At 32.8% G+C, this 27,076-nt stretch overlaps 2 long non-coding RNA genes and 2 pseudogenes across 3 annotated transcripts; 1 reads left to right on the top strand and 3 right to left on the bottom strand.

Moving 5' to 3' along the window:
• Nucleotides 1–1,423: 1,423 nt before the first annotated feature.
• On the bottom strand, nt 1,424–6,304 carry LOC125213162 (uncharacterized). Its single transcript, XR_016136675.1, has 5 exons — nt 5,873–6,304; nt 4,796–4,944; nt 4,620–4,702; nt 4,410–4,533; nt 1,424–2,049 (listed from the first exon to the last, which is right to left on the bottom strand). It is a non-coding gene; the product is annotated as an uncharacterized LOC125213162 (long non-coding RNA).
• LOC148929993 (pectin acetylesterase 11 pseudogene) lies at nt 2,067–3,235 on the top strand (annotated as a pseudogene).
• A 6,264-nt stretch (nt 6,305–12,568) lies between the features above and the next one.
• On the bottom strand, nt 12,569–13,901 carry LOC125216148 (uncharacterized protein At4g15970-like; annotated as a pseudogene). Its single transcript, XR_016137269.1, has 3 exons — nt 13,872–13,901; nt 13,221–13,610; nt 12,569–13,111 (listed from the first exon to the last, which is right to left on the bottom strand). The product of XR_016137269.1 is annotated as an uncharacterized protein At4g15970-like (transcript).
• A 4,740-nt stretch (nt 13,902–18,641) lies between these two features.
• Nucleotides 18,642–19,745, bottom strand: LOC148929992 (uncharacterized). The gene is made up of 2 exons (XR_016136676.1): nt 19,620–19,745; nt 18,642–18,891 (listed from the first exon to the last, which is right to left on the bottom strand). It is a non-coding gene; the product is annotated as an uncharacterized LOC148929992 (long non-coding RNA).
• Between the last annotated feature and the right edge of the window lie 7,331 nt (nt 19,746–27,076).

The raw sequence follows: 27,076 nt of genomic DNA, 5'->3' as shown, positions 1-27,076 counted from the left end.
TCCAAAGCCGTTGGTCGGCAACGGCTTCAAGAATGATGGTGGGATGCGTACCTTTGTAGCCGGTAGTGAACTGGCCTCGCCACGCGGTTGGGCAGTTCTTCCACTGCCAGTGCATACAGTCGATGCTGCCGAGCATCCCCGGAAAGCCGTGGGTCCTCCAGTGCCAATCCAGTAGGAACTGGCAGTCAGCTGCGTCCGGCGAGCGAAGGTAGTGCTCCCCAAATATCTCTCGCACGCCCTGACAGAAATTCTTCAGGCACTCGTTGCCAGTCGTCTCGCCGCAGTGCAGATACTCATCGAACATGTCGGCGGACCCTCCGTATGCCAACTGCCGGATGGCAACAGTGCATTTCTGTAGGGGCGATAGTCCGGGCTTCCCTGCTGCGTCTCGCTGGAGCCGGAACTCGGGCTAACGCGCGGACAACGCATTAACAATGCGCAGGAAGAGGGAGCGGCGCATTCTGAACCGGCGACGAAATACATCTGCCGGATAACGTGGTTCCTCCGCGAAATAATCGGCGAACAGCCGATCGTGCGCACCAGTGTGGTCGCGAGGGATGTATCGGCGCCGCCGGCGGATTGGCCGTTGGGGGGGTGGCTGCTGCATTCGAGCGATCTCGCTTTGTATGCGGCGGGAGATATAGTTGTTGATTGGGTTGTTGGCGAAACCCGCTACATCCCATCCGGTGGGAGCGGGAGGTACCTCTTCTTCGGAAGAAGAATGTGATATTTCCTCGTCGGACTGAGCACGAGACGATGAATCAGAACTCATTTAATAAAGATGGAGAGAAAAAAGATTGAAAATTTGTGTGAATGAAGTTTGTGGGTGATGAATGGAGGAAGAGGATGAAATATTTATAGGGGTGGAATTTAGAATATGACCGTTGAAGGAAAAAAAAAAAAAAAAAATTTTGATCATCGCCGGATTATCGCCGAACAGCTCCCCACAGTGGCCGGCGATGATCCGGCGATTTTTCGGCGTTAAAACGCCGCTTGGCGTAAATTCGGTAGGAAATTCGCCGAAAAATCGCCGACCTCCTCCCAATGGCCGGCGATAAGTCGGCGATATCCGGCGAAAAATCGCCGGATTATCGCCGTCGCCATTGGGAGTGTTCTAAGATACTTGATATACTTAGTGAACATATGACAAAATATTTATTTTTCATACAAGTTTTTTCAAGTAACAGTTGAGTAAACGTAGGGTTTTATTTTAAGAAGGATCAAGACGACTAAAATAGTTCATACGTAAAATTAGACTGGTCAGTCTAAATTCTTTAACATATAGATATTTGAACATATGTAAATTGGGAACGTTACCACGACGGTCATTGGCCGATCAAGTCGAAGGATAGTGCTCGATCTCATTTATTAGTAGGGAATAGGGATTTCCATTTTCTTAGAGAAATTCTGAAATACCTCAGCATTAGATAAATCCGAAATCTGATAAGTCAAACCGGAACTAATTAATTGTCCCAACAAATTTATACTCCTACAAATTACTTTCTATTTGTATTTTATTCTGCCAAGGAGAATTCATTCACAACCTAAACATTCTCCCTTTTTCTTTCATTTAATTGATCAGCTCAATAATTGACCAGCCGAACCGGGCGGTTTATCCGGTTCAAAACGGTCCAACTGCAGACTGGTTTAAGATGCCAAACCAGACCGGACACGGTGCTGGTTCGCGGCTGAACCGGTTTTTAAAACACTGGTATAATCCATGATGTTCATATCCTGGGTGTTGATTTTTTGTACACAGAAAATGACTGTGAGAAATGAGAGACACGGACTAACTACGTCTCGCGTGATAATATATCTGCTCTCGCGCTACTTGCTTCAATAATAGCCAAAGTCAATGGCCAGATGGTGCCTCTGACGATAATTGATAAAGCATAAGAAAAGCTAGCACGTATATATTTAAAATAAACCAATCTAAACTTTATTTATTTAAAAATAAGTTGCAAATTAATTAAATTACATTTCCCATCGTAGTTTGTATAGATGGGACTCCAGGAGGTTACCATTTTGATCCAGGATTTGGCAATAGACCTAATAATTGGATGATCATGTTAAATGGTTTGACTTATATTACTTTGATGAATTATTTTTTTAAATAAAAGTTTCCTATTTTTGAATTAACTAACTGATGTTTTATTATTTTGTTAGGGTGGAGGATGGTGTGGTCTTAATACTTGCCATTATAGAACATGGCAATATCTTGGTAGTATAACTAATATTCCACCTCAAAATTTTGAAGGAATTTTATCTTCTGATCAATCAATTAATCCAAGTAACATACTGTTTCAAATTTGTGATTTATCATTGTTTAAGGTTGAAACTATAGAGTTAATTGTCGAAAAATCATGATGTTTGATCAAATTTTGTTATAACCCGCAATTTTGTTATCATATATCTCGTGATAGTTTTTTTTTTTTTTGAAAAATGTATATGATATTATTGATATGATAGTCAAAAATATCATATTGGACACCACCGTTGATATTCATAATGAAACCACGTCGTTTGATTGAAAATATGAATAATATAATTGAGAACAAATCCAAACTTCTTGATTTTTATAGCTGTTCAAAATTGCACAACAAATCAGAATATTACAAAATTTTATGATTATTTTAACAATTTAACAACAAATATAAATCTCAGAATTTTATAATTGGAATAGAGTTTTCATCCGATATTGTGATGGTGGGTCATTCATGGGAGATGCTCAAAGAGATGATAATGTTAGTCATCCATAAAATCATTACATTATTATTTAATTAATTATTGAAATCCTGACTCTATAATACACATGTTTCCTAAAAAATCTAATTTATATTGACAAGGACACATCATGGAACTTAGGAGATTAAGAGTTTTTATTACAGTAATGGATGAGCTGTTGAACGTAAAAGAAATGAAAAATGCAGAAAATGTATGATTATTTACTCTTGAGTCTTTAATCAATATAAATTTATAATCCCTATTTATAATTTTGACAAAATCATAAAAGTAATATGCTAATAAAGATTTGTTTTACCTAAATGTTGATTAAATTTACACGCTATTCTTGCGGGTGGTTCGGGCGGTGCACTAGCTGCTATATTACATTGTGATCGGTACCGAGTACTTGTACCTGATGCTGAGAGAGTGAAATGCTTGTCGGATTCTGGTTTCTTCATTCGAGCGTGAGATCTTTCAATATAAATTTATCTGCGCAAATTGTTGAAAAATCATTAAATATGGATTTGTTCACAAGACAAATTTTTTTAGTGCAATTAAATAAGATATGGAAACTAATAAATCACACTCACTGCTGGTGAACTAAAAGACATCTTCACGTTTTTTGTATTGATTGAAGATGTCATTTAGTTTACCAATAGTGTGTATGATTTATTAGTTGTCATATCATATTCAATCGCACTAAAAATTTGTCCTGCGTACAAATCCAAATTTTATTAATTTTTCAACAATTTACTCAAATAAATTTAGATTGAGAATCTCACGCTCGAATGAAGAAACCAGAATCCCACAAACATTTTACTCTCTTAACATCAGGTAAAAGTGTTTAATACCGATCACAATGTAATATTGTAGCTAGTGCACCAGCCGAACCACTGACAAGAATAGCATGTGAATTTAATCAACATTTAGATAAGATAAAATATTTATTAGTATATTACTTCTACGATTTTGTCAAAATTATAAATATGGATTATAAATTTATAGTGATTAAAAACTCATAAGTAAATAATCATACATTTTCTGCATTTTTCATTCCTTTTACGTTCAACAGCTCATCCATTACCGCAGTAAAAACTCTTAATCCCCTAAATTCAACGATGTGTCCCAGTCAATATAAATTAGATCTATTAGGAAACATATGTTATTATAGAGTCGGGATTTCAAATAGGCAATTAAATAATAATGCAATGATATTATAGTATGACTTACATTATCATCTCTTTGAGCATCTCCCATGAATGACCCACCATCATAATATCGGATGAAAACTCTATTCCAATTATAAGAGTCTGAGATTTAAATTTGCTTATAAATTGCTAAAATAATAATAAAATTTTATCATATTCTGATTTGTTACTCAATTTTGAAAATCGGCTATAAAAATCAAGAAATTTAGATTTGTTCTCAATTATATTGTCCATATTTTCAATCAAACGACGTACTTTAATTATGAATAATCAGCGGTGATGACCAATACGATTTTTTACTATCATTTCAATACCAGATACATTTTCACAAAAAAAAATTATCACAAGATATATGAGAACAAAATTGCGGGTTAAAACAAAATTTGATCAAACATCATGATTTCCTACAATTAACTATTTTCAACCTAAAATAATGATAAATCTCAATAAAGTCGCATATTTGAAATAGTATGTTACCTGGATTAATTGATTGATCCGAAGATAAAATTCCTTCAAAATATTGAAGTAGGATATTAGTTGCACTATCAAGAAATTTCCCAATTCTATAACACCACAAATTACGACTACATCATCCTCCACCCTAACAAAATAATAAAACATCAGTTAGTTCAAAAATAGGAAACTTTTGTTTTAAAAAATAATTAGTCAAAGTAATACAAGTCAAACCATTAACATGATCATCCAATTATTAGCTCCATCGCCAAATCCTAGATCAAAATGTTAACCTCCTGAAGTCCCATCTATACAAACTTCGATTGAAAATGTAAAATTTAATTAACTAGCAACCTATTTTTAATTTAATAAATAAATAAAATTTATATTGATTTATTTTATATACGTACGTGCAAGCTTTTCTTGTGCTTGATCAATTATCGTGAGAGACACCATCTGGCCATTGACTTGGGCTATTATTGAAGCAAGTAGCGCTAGACCAAGATATAGTCACACAAGACGTGGTTTGCACATGTATCTCATTTCTCACTGTCATTTTCTGTGTAAAAAAAATCAACATCCAAAATATGAACATCATCGTGGATTACACCCAAAATAACATATAATACTGAAATATATTCAAATATTTATGTATAAATGACATTTTTAAATACAAGTTAAGTATTTATGTATAAAAACAATGAATTGTTGTTAAAGCCATATATACAAAAACACAATAAAAAAAATCCGAATTAAAAAAAAAACTACAAAAACAATAAGTAGCTATAGAAGAAATCTTAAAAAACACAATTGAAAAATAATCTGAATAATAAAAACATCAACAAAAAAATTGCACAGTGACTATCACATCACACCATAGAAGAGAAAAGAGTTGGTGGCCATGGAGGACCTCCACTACCGCCATTCTTGATTGACCGATGAAAGGCGAGCAGAGAAAAAAGGACTAAATTTGGTCGGGCAGATTATAAAACACAGGCCACAAATTAATTTTCCTAACAAAGGATTGGTACCAAATTGATGTTAAGACCTAATTTTGCTATTTCGGACTTATTAGGTATACCAAACATGCACTAACAATTTATGATTTTTTTCCGAATAAAGTAATTTTTTTTCTAAATGAAGATTATCTTAATTTCAGATCTGAAACGAACTACTACTAAAGTCAATGATGCAGTGACTACCACAAATACACTAGCTAAAGTAAGAAAAAATAGACAAAATTTATAATATTGGGATGGGATGTACTATCATTACGCATGTGATGTAGTAGTACAATTCTGATCTATCATTGTTTCAATTTATTATTCAGAACTTGAGATAAGAAAAACAAATTCTAGTGAAGGATGAAGTTTATAATAAAGTGAAGTTAAATTTTAGAAATCAAAATTTGTAACCCATTTTTGCAACGAAACATGAATAGAAGAAAAATAAGCAGACGAAGATAGAAAATTATGAGAATTGCTTACCTTCAAAACACCCAGCTGCAGCTGCAAGCAGGTAAAATAACTTGTTAGTCACATTCACATATTACATCTGCTTGCAAAGAAACAATAAATAAAGAGAAATAGATGAATATTTAATTCGTTTGATTTTTAAGTTAGCAAATTTTAAATTAGAAAATAGTAGTAGGAGTACTACTTATTTTAGGCATTCAGTATGTAAAAGTGAAGATTCTGTTTATAGGAAGCAGAAATCCAAATAAAAAACAGAGAAAACATGCAAATTAACTAGAGATCTGAAACAGCTAGAATAAACGCTGGAGCTGAAGAAAGGAGGCGGCAAAGAGATGTTGTGTATATTTTGCAGAGGGGAAGGAGACAATTTGAGACAACGTGTTAGCGAATGATGGCAGAGAGTGTGAGGAAGAAGAAGAAGAAGAAGCTGAAAGTGCAATTCCAGAACTACCTAATTTCAGAGAAAATAACACTATTTGGGGGCGAGAGCTGCGATTAGGCCCCAATTTGAAAATGAGAGATAAAGACTTGGGATTTTATTCTTTTACTACTTGAATTAAATTAAAAAGGGAGGAGAATGTTAGGCAGAATAAAATATACTACCTCCATCCACCAAAATTTGTCCCACTTTGACTCAGCACGGATTTTAAGAAATGTAATGGAAAGTGAGTTGAAAAAGTTAGTGGATTATGGATCCTACTTTTATTTATTAGTTTTATAATAAAATGTGAGTAAGAATGAGTTAGTGGAATATGAGGTCCACTACCAAAAATAGTAAAAGTGAAATGAGACAAATTTTGGTGGACGGAGGCAGTACATTTGTTGGGACAATTAATTAGTTCCGGCTTTGACTTATTTCGGATTTATCCAATGCCAGTAATTTCAGAATTTCTCTAGGACAAGTGTAACAATGAGATCGAGCGTTATGAACTATTTTAGTTTTCTTGGGCCTTTTTAAAATAAAACCCACGTTCGCTCAATTGTGGCTTGACAAAACTTCTTTTATAAAAAATAAATGTTTCTTCATATGTTTATCGAGTAGATCAAGCATTTAGGTCTGCTTATCTTTTAAATAACTAGTATTACACATGTGCGATGCACAGACTAAAATATTTTTAATCGAAATCAATTAAAAAAATTAGGAATCATATCATTATATAAAAATTATATATAATCAATATGTATAATACAATGAATTATTGGTGAAAAAATTTATGAACTGATAATTTTGTATGAATGAATTACACCAGATCATCAAACCAAAATGTATATTCACCTACTTTCTTTACTTATTCAGTTTTAAATATATATTTTATATAAATTACTATATATCAATTGGGCAACTTATACTTTGTGTTATGCAATCTTCTAATCCACATGAGTGTTCCTATTACTTTAACTATTATTTTAATTAAAAGAATATCAAATTTCTTTCTTTTTTATTTCTCATTTTATTTGTTTATTCTATTATACATCAAAATATATTTATTTAAATTCATAAATTTTCGAAAAACACATATCTTCTTATTTAAGACATTAATTAGTTTATTAAGATTAAATTAATACAGTGTATAACTTAAATATAAAAAATTTAAGAAATCCCATAATAACGTAACTAATTAATAAAGTATATAAATCAAGAGCAATAATATACTTATGTAAATAATATATTCCATTAACAACTTTGGTAATCAGTTGATGAAACTCATGTATTGAAATACTCCTATATAACTGAATGAAGCCCTAACAAATTAAACCTAATGTATAAAATTGTGCCTCCATATCACAACGTCTTCTTCCCTGCGACGTCTCCTTTCTAGAATTTTGCCACTGCGCTTGGTCATTTATTTTATTTATACATGATGCGAAAATATATTAAATAAATTGGCTACATTCAAACCCCAAAAATATATGACTCCCTGAAAAAAAAAATGAAACTAACCACCATAAAAATAACATTACATGTACAAAGTAAATCATGAATAACAAAAGACCATCAATTAGCGAAACAAATATGTATGAATATGTGTTTGTAACCTCTATTTATAATAAAAATAACATTACATGTACAAATTACCAAAACAGTTATCTAAGTTTGTCCAGCATTCAAAACATTAGCCTCAAATTTAGAAGGCATATAACACATTATTCTGCACAAGAAACTCACAGTAGCACACTCACCAAACCGGTCTCTCACCAGGCAAGTACGAAGGCGACCCGCCTTCGAATGGCATGAATGTGTGGAAGAAGAAAGTGCTATGGGAATTCAATTTTCTCAATAAAACTGACAAAAAAATTACTATCAAAGTTTAATATTTCAATAGCATTAGTATAATGGTATTATAATCATAAATTTCTCAATTGAATGCACAGAGTGAAAAGCCATGAAGTCGATTGGAGTTTTTTTAGCTATCTGATTTTAAAGACTCACTTACCGTTATATTTCTATGGAAGAAGAAAGGCTTTGGGAGTGGGAGTATTAAACTAAATATCTAGATAACCTCCCACTCACTCCACTTAATCACACTTTTAAAGCCTTTAATTATATATTTTTAATTTAATATAATTTTTTAAATTAAATGGCAATCTTGTAAATTTTTCCAAAACTCCCATTTTATATATTGTATAGATATGCCAGATTTTAAATAATAATAATTATTATGGAAAAGGAAAAATTTAGGTCAAATTCTTTGCTAAGTGAGTTGATATTGGGCGATCTCGTCCAAAAGTATTACTCCCTCTGCCCGCCATTAGGAGTCTCATTCATAGGCGGCACGGGTTTTAAGAAATGTTAAGAAAAGTGGATGGAAAAAAGTTAGTGGAATAGAGGTCCCACTTGTTTATGTTAGTTTTAAATGAAATGTGAGTGTAATGAGTTAGTGGAAGATGAGACCCTATTACCATTTATGACATAAGTGAACCGGGACTTCTATTCGCGGACGGACTAAAATGGAAAAACGGGATTCCTATTCGCGAAGAGATTATTTTTCATATGCCTTAGACACAATAAATTAGACCCGTGAGAAATATATAAAAATTCATAGTAATTTTTATGGACGATTTACATTTTAAAGTTGAATTATTGGTACAAGTAGTGTTCCATCCCATAAAGCTCAGGAGATTTGATCTCAAATATTGTAGTAGCTGATAATTTTGTGACAAAAAGTAAAATTGTTTAACCCAAATAGTATTTCTTTAATTCTTCACATATTTGTTCTATCAAAAATGGGGTTCAATAAGAATAGTGGTGTATGAGCATCTCTAACCACATACTCTGGAATTCGGCACTACAAAACATAATCTAACATAAATAAATGAATAAAAGTGGGTCCGAGTCCACATTCATGCTTTTTGGCAAGAGCATGGACTTAGGGCTGATAATTTTTGTTACGACACGATAACACGACATGAACCCGCACGAAATTAACACGACACGAACACACACGTATATGATTTGGGTCCTTATAGGGTCGACCCAATAAAAACCCGAAGATAACGGGTTGGGCCGGGTTTGGGTTACACGTTAAGAAAAAAATAATTATTTTTATTAATTAAAAATTATTAAATTTTAATTTTATTTATTTTTGTTGATTAAAAAATATTATGCTTTAATTTTAATTAATTAAAAAAATACTATTATACTTTAATTTTCATTAATTAAAAAATACTATACTTTAATTTTTTATGAATTTTAAGAAAATATTATGCTTAGATTTTATTAAAAATTATTTTTTTTAATTATTTAATTTTATTATATAGATATAATATTACTATACTGATGGGGTTAGGAGCCCCTTGCACAGCGGAAGACTTGTACAAAACAAATAAATCAGACATGGATCTATTTGACCGATTATGCGATTAATCAATTCACATGTTAAATAGATAATTGCATGCTAGAACGCAAATAATTCATGCTCTAAGAAAGTAAATCCTAAAACATGAATTCTACGATTTAGGGTTATCGATTTGATTCTCCAAAGAATCGTCGATTGCTCGCGCCTTCTCCACGTGATGATCTTCGATACTAGACCACGGATCTTCTCTCTGGTTCCCGAACTGTATCTCGATATCAGGGTGGGATGATCTTATCAAAATACCAGGACTCGAATAAAGAAGACAGAAGAAATCCTTCTCCAATTAGGAGAGAAATTCGAACTCCTCTAGGTAGAGGGAGACGAAAAATATGAGTAATAAAAATTATGATTTCTGTCTCTTTATTCTCCTATTTATATTAAGTTCCTTTTAGGCCCAGACAGGGATCTATGGAAGGTTTTGGATACGGGCTCCCCCAATTAGCTTTTTACTAATTAAATTGAATCCATAATTTAATATTGGAATATTACGAGCAGCCACTATAGAAGTAATGTTGAACTCTCCCCATCCAAATCCGAAATTACAAGTAATCCGGGTTTCCACTTTGTCTATTATTTATTTCCCGCGCTTAAGATATAAATGTCCATTAATTAATTAATGTCTGCTATGGACTTAATTAATTAATATCTTATTAATTCCAAGAGTGGACTTAGCAAGAAACACTTATTTATTATTCATAGAGTAATAAAACTCCAACTGGCCAGTTTTCCGAATAATAAAACCTTGTTTGAGCTCCTCTTGAGGACATTATCAAACGAGACTCACCTCGTGCACGATTCAACATAATAGCAATCCTAGCACCGCTAGATATTAATCACCACTACCCAATATATCAGGATTATTGGGTTGCGAAAAACCCTCACCATTTGATAAGTCAAAGTAGTGCATAATCAATACCGTATGCTCAATGCTAACATATGTAGATTAAGAAATAGTATTTTATCAAGACCCAGTCTTTCAGTAGATAGCATAAAGACACGTCTTGCTGTTAGATCCGTTCAGTGCTATACCACACCAATGTCATCTTATTTCAGTAAGGCTTAGAAATATGCGGACTGACATTGCAACATTTCACGATAGGTAGCCAAAGCCTATCTAGGTTGTGAAATTCCTCTTTCTCTTTTGCAAAGCATTGCATAGATCTGACCGTATTACCTTAAAGTGGACGACGCCCACAACCGGTCTACTAAGCAAAAGATTTAGACTTTGTTTGCTTTTTATACATTTAAATGTTTATAAAACATCTTATAAATGCACAAGCAAACACAATGTAATAATAATAGTGATTCTATTCGTACGGAACTGCTCGAATAATACTGAATCGGGTTAAAAATGGATTGTAGAGTTTTACGTATACAAACAAGATTCTATTCGCGCGACACTGCTCGAAACATGTTTTTTAGTATACCAAACCTAACATATACTTCAATTTTATTATTTTGATTAAGAAAATGAATATTTTAATTTGATAATTTTTTATTTTATCATGTAATATCATGTTTAAATCGTATAAGAACATCATGTTTTAGTCGTTATCGTGTCGTGTTAAGCTAACTTACTAACATTAACAGAGGGTTGGCTTTTTCCTTGGGTACACGATAACACGGATGAATACGACACGAATCCGTTGGATTGGGACACGATAAGAATCCGATGATTTTAGGTTGGGTTTGACCTTATTGGGTTGGTTCGATAATAGGTTGACACGATAACGACCCAACCCGCACGATCTGACAACCCTAATGTGGATGCTCTTATTGATAACCCTAATTCCATAACACCAAATCATATTGCCAACTTAGTATTGATAAGACCATGGGTACAAAGGAAAAACTTCTGTTGCCGAATTGAGGAATTCGTCGCAATCCCTTTCTCTATCCCAAGGTAGATTAATTTCTTTAATCAAATCGATCTCTTTCTTTTGTTGGCAAGGTTATGCTTTTTGATTTATTGTTTATTTCGCTAGAGCTAAGCGATATGAATATGATATTATTAATGGGGAGTGAGATTGGGGGATATGAACATCACTCAATTAGGGATTTGAAGTTCTCATTAGTCAATTATGGAATTCTTTTTTTTTATTGTTGCTTGCTTCACAGATTCACAGTAGCTAGCTCCTGTTTAGATCTGACAATTGATTATTTAATTGATTGAAAGAGGCATACTGCTGATTGGAGTTAAGGTTTCAAGCACAAACTGAAGAGGCTATTACTGAACTCAATTACTCCAATTTTTTCATATAATACTGTGAACTTGCAAGTGATTACATATATGTGGATTTAAAAGCATATTGCTCACTTAATATTCTTCCCTGCACATGATCAGCTTAAGCAGCAAGTGTTCATCACCTAAATAATGAAATGCACTCGTGGATTGTCTGTTCATATCTTCATTTACATATTCTCTCAATCTTGCTATACAAGACTACATGTCCCCTGAATGTTATGCATTTATATCGACTTGAATCTTAGCCCTGAATCAGTATGACTTGTATATGTGTGTATGCGTTTGTTTGAGATTCATCACTCGCTCGCAAACAAATACAAGAGTTCTGTTGGCAGAAATTTTGCATCAGTGAGCCGGTCAAGTGAAGACGACTTAAGATAGAAACTATATTGCATTGTATGTTTCCAGGAGTTAACCAGTGTCGTTTTGTTAAATCCTTGAAACAGAGTGGGATGTTGCACTGTTCAAATCCAGAACATAATAAAAAAAGTATGCAAAGTTCGTTTGTAAACGAAAATTTATTGCTCAAGTATTATGTATGAAGTTGTGATAAATGACTTTCATAGTCAAATAGCCTTATTGGTAACTTCATGTAAACTTGTCAATATTGATTACAAAATTTTGGTCGAATACAGAGAGTATAAAGCAATTAAACAATTTTGTTTAGTGACAAATTCTGGGAACGATCCAAGATTTAGTAGTGGAATTCCTATCTGAAGGTGGCAAATCCATATACCTTTTCCAATCATGGATGATCATGGTAAGATCATGCATCTTGTTTTGAATGCCTATGCAGCAATTGGCATGCATGGTGATAACCTCATCCAGATCCTTGCTGGGTTCACAGAATCCCTCGAAGTAGGCTGTATCCAAGAAACGGAACTCTAACCCGATTTGGTGGATGAACGAGTTTTCCTTTATCATGTTCAACACGTCTTGGTCGTGTTTGCCTGGGAAATATTCCCGCGCATTGTACCAATACTTGTATAACTCGATGGTCATGTTGTTGGATTTCACATACGTGAACCCTGTATTCCCGGTGTTGCTCACGTCTTTGTAGTTGGCGCTGTAGTGGTCGCAATCCATCTCGAAATCCCCATCCTCGTAGAATTATTTGAATGGATGCCTAAACCACATCACATCTGCATCCTAAATGTGAAGTGAAAAAAGATCAATATAAATTCAACTCCAAAATTGCGTTGTAATTGCAATTTTTCAGAATTTGGTAAAATTACATAATTGATGTAACTATTTGTACCGTATAAATGAAGTCGAATCCCAATTCAAGAACAGTGCGCATAAGCTCAATCTTTCGCCACGTTATCTTCAGATAATCCCCGCTCATGAAATATGTCTTGCCGGGGAAGTTCACGCCCTTCGTCGTAACAGCGTAGCAGTGGAGGTGCGCCGTCGCCTTGCAACGCTCGTATGTCGTCTTGTCGAACTCGTAGACCACTAAGTGATCCAAGAGGTGCGCCGTTCCATTTCAGATCTTGAAGCTCTCTAAAAATAGATCGAAGACGGAATTTGGTTCCGTCCATGCCGCGTTTAGATTTGTGATTATCACCGTCTTGTTGTCCTTCATCGTCGCACTTCTCAACGGCTTCTCCAATTCGATATTCTCGTCTTTTTCCTGTGGGTACTTGACCTGAAAATTTTTGGGTATCCAATCCCGATTTTATAATTTTATAATGAAATATAAGTAGATTGAAGTAGCAGTAGAACATAAAATGTACTCACCATGATACTATAGTAAATGAAAGTATAATGATGAATCGACCAAAATGAAAAAATGAGGCGCACACTACCTGACGAAATAACTCATTGGCATAAAACTAAATGTCACCAATTTTTTAAATAATATATTACATGCAATCAAATAGTTATAAGAAAGTTATGACACACATACCAAAGAAGTAGGTGGTGGAATAGGTGACATGTATTGATGTAACGAAAACAAATTAGCATTCGAATTAAGGCTTCGAAAAAACATCATAGGATAGTTAGCCCACTTGGACTGAATGAACAATACTCTTTCAAAGAAGGCCACGGATTTGCTCCCGTAAAAGCCAAATTTCACATTGTGATAGATCACGGGCAACCTTGTAATGTGTATCAGTATATAAGTCTCCATCCCTAAGAAATATTCTCACGTTATCAATTTTGGAGTCTTTTAAACTATAGTATCATTACACTACTGAGGATATATATAGGTCTCACTATTCACTTTTTGTCTATCTCTAGTCCTATATGTATTTTCCTGATTTCATATTAAAATTCGTGTCATTCTAAAATCTCTATTTTAGGGAACATTGGTGGAGTATTGTTTATATTGAGAGTTAAAGACGATTTATTTATTTGTTGGATAACGTTTTGCCGTGCCTATTTCCTGAATATGTGGTTGGAGATGTTTAGACACCACTCTTCTTATTGAACCCCATTTTTGATACATTTCAGGTAAATCTTAGTATAATAGAACAAATTTGAGAAGAATTAAAGAAATATTTGGGTTTAACAATTTTATTTTTTATCACATAAATTACATCAGCCGCAACATTTGAGACCAAATGTCACACCCCAACTCCTATGACTTATGCACTTACTATAAATAAATTAAAATTTTAAAATAAATAATCCACGTGTCAACTATATAAAATCCACATATTATATCAGGTACATATTTCAAATCATTCTAAACCGTAGTGGGACCCTCTCACCGACCCTGATAACATGTGCAATTCCTACGACTCATCTCAACCAAATACTTCACTCATATCTTATTCCTGAAAAATATTAGTGGTTTATATGAGCCACAACTCAGTGCATATAAACCTTACCTTTAATTCCACATACAAATATCAAATACATTCATTTACCAACATATATCAGCGGAAGTAATAAATATCATAAACAATTTAACATTCATATGCATATGTCTCTCCATTCTTTTTATTATTCTGTGACACATCAAGCCTGGTATCTGCCCGGGATTTCCACTGTATACGACCCGTAGGTCCCTTATATTTATTTGACCTTTCCACGAAGGTCCCTCTTTGATTTGACCTTTCCACGAAGACCCCTCTTTGCATATTTTGACCTTTCCACGAAGGCCCCTCTTTGATTTGACCTTTCCACGAAGGTCCCTCTTTGCTCTTTGTATTGACCCGTAGGTCTATTATCATTGTATATGACCCGTAGGTCTTTTGCCATTGTATATCAGATCCAGAGCAAGAGTGTCACATATCCTCTGATTCAAATGATTCCAATATGATACATCAAACATATCCATTGCACCAATTACATAACCATATATTCCACCAATTAATTCCAATACTACAGATAAACATATCCATTGCACAAATCACATATCCATATCATATTTCACCATCAATATCAAATGACACATAACCTTTTCAAGCTTACATCATATAATTCAAATATTCACTCCAATTTAACACATAGCAATCAATCACATAAAATATGTAAAATTAAAAGTGTGATTTATACACACCTGATTATGACATATAATCAAATCAACTCCCAATTTTGTCTCTTAAATTACCCTCGATCCTGATTGCAGTTATTTGAATCCCTAATTTCCATCCTTCGTTCTATAAATTTCTCCTGTATGAATAATGTTTCTCTCCTTTCTTTTTATTTTTCTTTCCCTCAGTAGTTTCTTATTTCTCTAACTCTGGAAGATTAGCCACGTATCTTAAATAATACAAGTGGCACTCCTATATGTATATTTATGCATGCAAGGCCACGTATATACATGATTTTTTTTTAACTTATAACTACAACATATTCCTTATTTTATTGTTAATATAAGTTAAACCCTTGTTACTAGTATATGGGTGCCATATTTAGTGATACTATTTCATTTAGGATACATATATATATATATATATATATATATATATATATATATATATATATATATATATATATATACTACTCCCGTAGTCACACATTCACTAATTACTATATATTCTCATAATTATAAAGTCTAATGAAGTACATACCTATATTTATATACTTAATAAATACTAATCTTACGTACATGTATGTTGTACATTTCAATTATATAAGAAGATATCTCGTAATTTATTAAGTAACTCTTCTATAATTCTCAGTTGCTATCTAATAATAATAAAGATTATACAACTAACAATATAAATATGCCAATATAAATAAAAATATATTAATATGCAAAATAATGCAATGCCAATATAAATAAAAATATATTAATATGCAAAATAATGCAGGTTTCGGGTTAGGGATGTCACAATTCTTCCCCTCTTTAAGAATTTTGTCCGCAAAATTCATTCCTCTCTATGTTAACGTACTCAAAGAAATTGTTAACCCGTAAATAGATGTGGATAGTTCTTTCTCATCTTTTCTTCTGTTTCCCATGTCACCTCTTCGACTACATGATTTTGCCAAATAACTTTTACCATTGGAATATCTTTTCTTCGCAATTGTTTCAGGACATGTGAAGGATCAGATCGATAAAACCGAATCCTACTGACTTAGAAAATATTATGAATCTGTGCCAACTCTGGAGATAATGTTAACCTATACGCCAATGGTCCAACTCTTTCAACAATATCTCACGGTTCAATATAATGAGGATTCAACTTACCTTTCTGAGGTGAAACTCACAAAAGACTTTCTCAAGACTGAGATAGTAAATCCCGGATCTCTGTCAATATATAAGATACTAGAATACCATATAAGCGTTCCTGCAGATAATGATGCCAAATCTTCAAAACAAAATAATGTCGCTAATAACAGGTTTTGAACAGAATAAGAAACTTCCTGTACTTGCGATTGTTACGACACATAAGCAATAAACTTTTCGTTAAGTCAAAAGATAACCAAATCCATGTTTCAGCGCATCACTATAAATAACATAATATCTTGTACCTGCAGAGATCAAAATAGTTGACATATTCAAACGATACTTCCACTCATTAAAACTCTTTTGATATGCTTCACTTCATATAAAAGAAGAATTCTGTCATACTAACTTCATTATCAATTGAATAATAATAAAGAAATATTTCCAGTTGAAAACCAGTTCAATCTTTTGTCGATCCACTTCTATTCCAAGACCTGACACCACTTGTCCCAACAATACCATATGATCTAGCTAGACTCACTCTTACTTAACCTTGCAATAATCTGTTTATCTCGCAAAACTTGTAATACTGACCGCAAGTGATTAACATGCTCATCTGTACTTCATGAATATAATAGTAAGTCAATAGAAATAATCACTAACGGATCCAGGAATAGTTGGGAGAATTTGTTCATCAATACCATAAATAATTGTAGGTGCAATAGTTTATTTGAAAGGCATAATCAAAACTCATAATGGTCATACTGAGTTCAAAACAGTGTCTCTACAATATTCTCTTTAGCTATCTTCAACTGATGATATCTTGATCGAAAATCAGTACTCAAAAACAGTTGCATACCTTGAAATTGATCAAATAAGTCTTCTATTCTCAGTAATAGATAATTATTCTTCACTGTCACTCGATTCAACTTCCAATTGTGTATATAATGCCGCAGTGTATCATCTTTCTTCTTCAAAAATAATATTGGTGCTCTCCAAAGTAAATCATTGAGTCATACATATCTCTTGTTTGACAACTCTTGTAACTGTTTCTTAAATTCTTGAAACTCTAATGAAGATGGTTGATAAGTAGAAATAAAAATAAATGCAGTGCTCAATAGAGAAATATGTCTCCTGATAAGGTGAAAATCCAGATAAATCTGCACTTCCAATAAATCAAAAAGCCGATCTAGATAATATAAGAAAACCTGGAACAATGTATTGATTACTGTAAAATATCACTCGATCCCGTCTCGATGACTGTATTACCATTTCTTTTACTTGACAAGCTACCTTGATTCGATGAAGTGAAAATCAAACTATATCCATAATAATATCAAAACTTGTGTATGAACAAAAGAATCAATATCCGTCGGAAGCTCAATTGAATTAACTCGCAACACGTTCTCTAGAAATCCGTGCATATTGAAATAATTCCAGCTCATAACCAACAAACATAGTTCCTTGATTAAAGACAAAACCTTCTCTGCTTCTTATCACAATATACTTCTTTGCATATATTTAGCATTGAGTTCTCTAGAAAAATCGTCTGAACTGAATACCAGAATACCAGAGGTTGTATCATAGCTTGTGGGACTGTTTCCCAACAAGAGTAAGTATTGCTTCAAAGAAGAGAAACCGTGTAATCAAATTGCTCATCTGACATACAACTCATCTGATTGAACACATGTTCTAACCTTTTCAACCATGTCTCAACCTCGGCCGGATCAGTAGTCTCATAAAGTCCACAATTCCATTTTTTCGGTGCTGTTTAATGTTTCTACCTCTTTGACTCATCATTGGTCCATATACCAAAAATCCCAATATGATGTAGCGTGTATATGAGATGTTTCTACAATTAATAGATAATGCAGGGCGGCTGACCCTTCTCTCTTCAGTGACATATGTTCATGACAATACAAATGCAAATAAAACTTATAACCAAAATGTATCATATGATATACATGAATACTATGTCCCAGCGGGATTCTATCCCCGCTCTGATACCACCTAAACTGTCACACCCCAACTCCTATGACTTATGCACTTACTATAAAGAAATTAAAATTTTAAAATAAATAATCCACGTGTCAACTATATAAAATCCACATATTATATCTGGTACATATTTCAAATCATTCTAAACCGTAGTGGGACCCTCTCACCACTCTATATACTACACATTTATCTACATGCAACAATGATAAGGAGGAGAAGGTTGCCAAAATGCGTCAGCCGCCGACCCTGATAACATGTGCAATTCCTACGGCTCATCTCAACCAAATACTTCACTCATATCTTATTCCTGAAAAATATTAGTGGTTTATATGAGCCACAACTCAGTGCATATAAACCTTACCTTTAATTCCACATACAAATATCAAATACATTCATTTACCAACATATATCAGCGGAAGTAATAAATATCATAAACAATTTAACATTCATATGCATATGTCTCTCCATTCTTTTTATTATTCTGTGACACATCAAGCCTGGTATCTGCCCGGGATTTCCACTGTATACGACCCGTAGGTCCCTTATATTTATTTGACCTTTCCACGAAGGTCCCTCTTTGATTTGACCTTTCCACGAAGGCCCCTCTTTGCATATTTTGACCTTTCCACGAAGGCCCCTCTTTGATTTGACCTTTCCACGAAGGTCCCTCTTTGCTCTTTGTATTGACCCGTAGGTCTATTATCATTGTATATGACCCGTAGGTCTTTTGCCATTGTATATCAGATCCAGAGCAAGAGTGTCACATATCCTCTGATTCAAATGATTCCAATATGATACATCAAACATATCCATTGCACCAATTGCATAACCATATATTCCACCAATTAATTCCAATACTACAGATAAACATATCCATTGCACAAATCACATATCCATATCATATTTCACCATCAATATCAAATGACACATAACCTTTTCAAGCTTACATCATATAATTCAAATATTCACTCCAATTTAACACATAGCAATCAATCACATAAAATATGTAAAATTAAAAGTGTGATTTATACACACCTGATTATGACATATAATCAAATCAACTCCCAATTTTGTCTCTTAAATTACCCTCGATCCTGATTGCAGTTATTTGAATCCCTAATTTCCATCCTTCGTTCTATAAATTTCTCCTGTATGAATAATGTTTCTCTCCTTCCTTTTTATTTTTCTTTCCCTCAGTAGTTTCTTATTTCTCTAACTCTATGCATGGAAGATTAGCCACGTATCTTAAATAATACAAGTGGCACTCCTATATGTATATTTATCATTTATGCATGCAAGGCCACGTATATACATGATTTTTTTTTAACTTATAACTACAACATATTCCTTATTTTATTGTTAATATAAGTTAAACCCTTGTTACTAGTATATGGGTGCCATATTTAGTTATACTATTTCATTTAGGATATATATATATATAGGGGCACACTATGGTCCATAAGGCAAATTCTGTCAAAAATCAAAGCAAATCTCAGCTCTTGGATCCTCAGATTAGATGGTTGTGATCATAATACCCGAGATACATTATTACACTAAAAGCGTTACATTATTAACTAGGCTACATTATTAGATTGCACAATCTACATTATTAGACTACAGCGTGTTACATTATTAGCCGAGCTACATTATTAGACTACACGATCTACATTATTAGGTGACACGTGGCATTAATCTAACGGTTACATTACATGATCCAATGGTTGAGATTTGCTTTGATTTTTGACAGAATTTCACTTATGGACCTGATCACATCCCTATATATATATATATATATATATATACACATACTACTCCCGTAGTCACACATTCACTAATTACTATATATTCTCATAATTATAAAGTCTAATGGAGTACATACCTATATTTATATACTTAATAAATACTAATCTTACGTATATGTATGTTGTACATTTCAATTATATAAGAAGATATCTCGTAATTTATTAAGTAACTCTTCTATAATTCTCAGTTGCTATCTAATAATAATAAAGATTATACAACTAACAATATAAATATGCCAATATAAATAAAAATATATTAATATGCAAAATAATGCAGGTTTCGGGTTAGGGATGTCACACCAAATCCTCATGAGCTTGATGGATGGAACACTAGATGCACCAATAATTCACTTGATCCATCTCATCCTCCTTGTAGTAATATTACATAATGATACAAAATTTAAATGAAATATGATTATGACTGATAATGAGGGTGCACTTTTAGATGCAATAAATGAAATTCCAGATATTCCATCAAGAGGGCTCTTTTTAAGCTCTTGCTATGCTCATTGTTTTGTTCCTGCTACTTGGAGTGCAACATCCTACAGATTGCAAGATAAGGTAACTCCTCTGATTATTATCTCTGTTCACGAAAATAGGTCTAATTTCAATGGTCTGTTTTATCTAGTTTTCATTAAAATCTATCACCAAGACTCTTTTTTTTTGTGGACGGGGGTAGTATATGTTTTTAAAAGGGCAAATTGCCTAAAAGTCACAAACTTTGAGGAAAATTTGGTTTTTTCTACAAACTAAAAAAGTTGCGTCAAAAGTTATGAACTTTATCGGACCGTGCAAATTTCCCAAAATTTCTGACTGGGCACAAAACGGCGTCGTTTTATGCTTTTTTTATATAGAATCTTCTTTACACGTCGTCGATTTCATCCCTAACCGTTTGTTGACGATTTCACTCTTGTCGATTACGTTTTCCATCGATTGAATCAGGGTTGCAATTTCGAAATCAACCAAAAAGAGGTTTTATTACATGAGTTCAGAAATTTTGCCAAGTCACGCCTCCGGCATGCCACGTGAGATAAGTTTTTAATGGAAATTTGGGAAATTTGCACGATCCGATAAAGTTCGTGACTTTAGGTGCAACTTTTATAGTTTATGGAAAAAACAAACTTTCCCCAAAGTTTGTTCCTTTTTAGGCAATTTACCCTATTTTTTATAATAAAGTTAAAGAGATATTTATCCATAAGATGTTTGTAATAAACATTATATGCATATATAACACCTACATAAGTACTATACATCATTAAAGTAAACCAAACAGATTTCAGCCTACATTGGGCCTGAATATGCACTAAATAAGAAACCAAACACAAGTAAATACTGGTTAGTAGTCATTAAATAGGAGCATCAATCCGATCGTTTCTATCGAAATACCAATATCAACATTTAAGAGGAGCGTCGATCGAAATACCAATCAAAAAAGGCTTGTGAAATAGTCTGCAAATATACAAGAAATTTAAGTAATTGATATCGTTCTACCTTGAAATGAAATAAATATACTAAAAGAGGGACTCCGATATACTCCATATTTAATCATTGGATAAATTGCCTAAAAAGTCACAAACTTTGGGAAAAGTTTGATTTTTCCCATAAACTATAAAAGTTGCGCCTAAAGTCACGAATTTTATCGGATCGTGCAAATTTCCCAAACTACTCGACCTGATGACATATTTCTGTTAAAAACTTATCCCACGTGGAATGTCGGTGGCATGACTTGACAAAATTTCTGAACTCAGATAAGATAACCTCTTTTTGGCTGATTTCGTAGGCACAACCCCACTTCAATCGACGGAAAACGTAATCGACAAGAGTGAAATCGTCGACAAACGGTTTAGGGATGAAATCGGCGACGTGAAAAGAAGATTTAATAAAAAAAGCATAAAACGACGTCGTTTTGTGCCCAGTCAGAAATTTTGCCAAGTCACGTCTCCGGCATGCCACGTGGGATAAGTTTTTAACGAAAATATGTTGTCAGGTCAGGTAGTTTGGGAAATTTGCACGATCCGATACAGTTCGTGACTTTAGGTGCAACTTTTATAGTTTATGGAAAAAACCAAACTTTCCCCAAAGTTTGTGCCTTTTTAGACAATTTACCGTATTTTTTATAATAAAGTTAAGGAGATATTTTTCCATGTTAGTAATAAACATTATATGCATATATAGCACCTACATAAGTACTATACATCATTTAACTAAACCAAACAGATTTCAGCCTACATTGGGCCATGAAGATGCACTAAATAAGAAACCAAACATTAGTATATACTGGTTAGTAGTCGTTAAATAGGAGCATCAATCTGATTGTTTCCATCGAAATACCAATATCAGCATTTCATAGGAGCATCGATCGAAATACCAATCAGAAAAAGCATGTGAAATAGTCTGCAAATATACAAGAAATTTAAGTACTCCCTCCGTTTCGCCATAGTTGAGGCGAATCTTTTTGGCACGAAGTTTTAGAAATGAATATTGAGTGTGTTAAATAAATAGATAAATAAGTAAGAGAGAGGAAAATGTAGAGAGAATAAAGTATAAAGTGAATAAAGTAGAGAGAATAAAGTAAGAGAGAGTAAAGTAAGAAAGAGAAAAAAGTTATCATATATAGAAATGACTCAACTATGAAGAAACTTCCCGAAATGGAAAAATGACTCAACTATGGCGAAACGGAGGGAGTAATTGATATCATTCTACCTTGAAATGAAATAAATATACTAAAAGAGGGACTCCGATATACTCCATATTTAATCATTGGGTAAATTGCCTAAAAAGTCACAAATTTTGGGAAAAGTTTGGTTTTTTCCATACACTATAAAAGTTGCGCCTAAAGTCACGAACTTTATCGGATTGTGTAAATTTCCCAAACTACCCGACCTGTCGACATATTTCTGTTAAAAACTTATCCCACGTGGCATGCCGGTGGTGTGACTAGACAAAATTTCTGAACTCGGGTAATATAACCTCTTTTTGGTTAATTTCGTAAGCGCAACCCCAATTCAATCGACGGAAAACGTAATCGACAAGAGTGAAATCGTCGACAAACGGTTTAGGGATGAAATCGGCGACGTGTAAAGAAGATTTAATAAAAAAAGCATAAAACGACGTCGTTTTGTGCCCAGTCAGAAAATTTGCCAAGTCACGTCTCCGGCATGCCACGCGGGATAAGTTTTTAACGGAAATATGTCTTCAGGTCAGGTAGTTTGGGAAATTTGCACGATCCGATAAAGTTTGTGACTTTAGGCGCACCGTTTATAGTTTGTGGGAAAAACTAAACTTTCCCCAAAGTTTGTGACTTTTATCCAATTTGCCCTTTTTTATATATAATTTTTTGATGGTATGATTACACTATTGAACTCTTAAATGTTGTCAATTATGGAGTACTATATCAGTATATTGTTGATGTGTGTTTGTAGTTTTTGCATTAGATATCTAAAAGATTTTAATTAATATTTATAGGGAGGTAATCAATTGCTAACTAATTACCAATCCCAAATTGAGACCAATTTTCAACCATTAGATTAGAAGATTTTGTGGTTAATATAATGTCAAGTGTAATATATTTTAAATTTAAATGATTATTAATTAAATTAAAAGGGTATTAATGTCAAATCTTATATGCAGTAATTATAACTAACTACTTTCTCTCTCCTCAAAATCATCTCAAATCTTTAAATTTACGTAACTCTCTCAATTTAAATTATTTTTTCGCAAAAAATATATCAAATTAAAGATAATTTAATAAGGATTCCAACGAGATCTCAATTGCATATGTTCCGACGACGTTCGGATGATGAAATTTGATATTTTTTATTTTAGTTTTCGTAAATGTTGATACCCAGATTTTTATCAACAAATACATCAAAAAATCTCAATAAAACCATGTAAAAATCTCAATAAATATGTGTTGATATTTTCTTGTACTAATGTTGATATTCTTATATCATATTGTTGATATTTGTAATACACAATGTTGATATAAAAAAATACCCACGAAAATTATCATATGATAACATAATGACGATATTACCCTTTTGTTGATATTTTGTCTACTATTTATTGAGATTTGTGAGCTTTAATCTCATCCACTCATTTTAAAATCCAAGGGTGGAGATTTAGTCTTGATTTTGGATTAGAGTGCTATAAGCATTAGAATAAGACCCAATATTTATAAACTAATTTTAATAAATAATTTTATAATAGTATTATAAATTTTGAGTGAAATATAATGTATCGTGAATCGCACGGTTGATATACTAGAATAAAATAGAAGTAGTTTCTTCATTATTTGTTTACAAGTGTCATTATAAGGATGTGATGCATGTAACTGAATGTTTAATCAAGCAAAGTATAATACTCCCAATATAGTCTATAAGCTATTCAACGTTATTCGATTTTAGTACTATTTATTATTAGTGTTTCAAATCGATTTTCTAACACTAACAAAATACATTTACATATATCAAAATGCAACTAGTGCATTGAAAAAATAAATTATGCATTAATAATTTGCAACAATAAAAAATTTACTGTACTCTATTTGTCCAATAGATATAGATGTTCTTTTTATATTGGTCCATCTCATAAAAATAGTCCACTTCTATTTTTGATAACTTTTTTCTATCAAATGGGTGGATCACATCCTTCATTAACAATACTCCAATAACTTTTCCTATCTATTTCTCTCGTACTTGTATTAATACTAATATAAAAGTGACACAATATATTAAGGTTTTATTAAACTGTTTAAAAGTATTACAATAGATAATGTATAGAGTAGTTATTAAGATGTCATAAATATGTATCACCTATTATGACATGCTAATTGTTATAATAGACCATGCGTCTTTAAATCAGTTGTTGTGCGGCTTTGACAGGCGTGATTGTGAGCGGGCGGGGAGTTCCGATAGGGTTCACAATAGTTAGCACTCCCTCCGTTCCTTCATAGTTGAGTCATTTTTCCATTTCGGGAAGTTCTCTCATAGTTGAGTCATTCCCATTTATAGTAATTTATTCCTCTCTCTTACTTTACTCTCTCTTACTTTATTCTCTCTACTTTATTAACTTTTTACTTTATTCTCTCTACCTTTTTCTCTTTCTTACTTTTTTATCTATTTATTTAACACATTCAACATTCATTTCTTAAAATCCGTGCCGAAAAGTTTCGCCTCAACTATGAGGGAACGGAGGGAGTACAATTGTCACTACAGTTACCCTGATCAAAACAAGCCTCAATGCAATTGTGTAAGCATAAAGGGTAATAGTCACCGTCGATTATTTGCGCCGTTGCATAATTAGCAACAAATATAAGGACTATTAAAATTATAACCACATTTCCCATTCTTGACGATTTCATATTTGCTAACTATTTTATCTATGGAGAAGATAAATTTATGAGGGTGAATTTCTCTATACAAGTTTGCATTTATTATACTTTTCATCCACCTCTCATTTATTTATGGTAACGTAAATAATTTGTCAAATTTAAGGTATTTAATGAAAATTAATGTTACAACTCAACCAGCGAACCATATTCTAGTGGAGACAATGAGAAAATATTCCATGATCTTGGCACACCAAGTTGGCAATATGACTTGGTGTGACCAATTAATAGTTTTTTGACCATTGCTATCAATAAAACAATGTGTATTATGGAAACTAAATACACCTAATATATGGAAGGTTTCACAAATTTATTGGCCTATATTTCTTGTATTTGAATTTTTTTATGCATATAAATTTTATTACTTATTTTTACTTTTTTATACTTCCTCCGCTCCACAGTAATAGAGGCGTTTCGTTTTAAGCACTCATTTTGAAAAAATAATAATAAATAGTTAAAGTGGAGAAATAGTAAAGTAAGAAAGAGAATATTGTAGATAAGACTCTTCACTACATTATTCTCTCTCTTACTTTACTCTCTCCTCACTTAAACTATTTATTATCATTTTTCCAAAACGAGAGTTCAAAACAAAATGCCTCTATTACTATGGAACGGAGGGAGTAGTATACTATTGAAATATTAAATATTGGAATTAATTTATAAATATGCTAACAAGAGTAATTATATATAATATTGAAACTAAATGCATCTAAAGTACTTCCATGTATTAGGTGTATTTAGTTTCCATAATACACCTGGTTATGGTTATTGATAACACTTGTAAAAAAACTATTAGTTGGTATATTGCCAATTTGGTATAACAAGACCATAGTATGATAATATACGTGGTTATTGTCATTGATAACCCCAATTTCATACAACAAAATCATATTGCCAACTTTTCTCATTGTCGTGGGACCCAGTATAAAGGCAAAACTGTTGTTGCCAAATTGAGGAATTCGTCACAGTCCCTTTCTCTATCCCAAAGTAGATTAATTTCTTTAATCAAATGGACCTCTTTCTTTGGTTGGCTTTGATTTATTGTTTATTTTGCTAGAGCTGAGGGATATGAATATGATATGATTAATGGGGAGTGAAATTGGGGGATATGAACATCACTCAATTAGGGATTTGAAGTTCTCATTAGTCAATTAGGGAATTCTTTTTCTTTATTGCTGCTTGCTTCACAGATTCATAGCAGCTAGCTCCTGTTTAGATCTAACAATTGAGTATTTGATTGATTAAAATTGAAAGAGGCATACTGCTAGTTAGAGTTACTGTTTCAAAGCAGAGGCTATTAC

Source organism: Salvia hispanica, chromosome 3 (assembly GCF_029641045.1).
Source record: "Salvia hispanica isolate PSC_SH4W2 chromosome 3, Shi_PSC_v1, whole genome shotgun sequence".
Taxonomy (NCBI): Eukaryota; Viridiplantae; Streptophyta; class Magnoliopsida; order Lamiales; family Lamiaceae; genus Salvia; species Salvia hispanica.
Note: the sequence above shows the minus strand (reverse complement) of the source record. Positions and strands in the feature narration are given on the sequence as shown.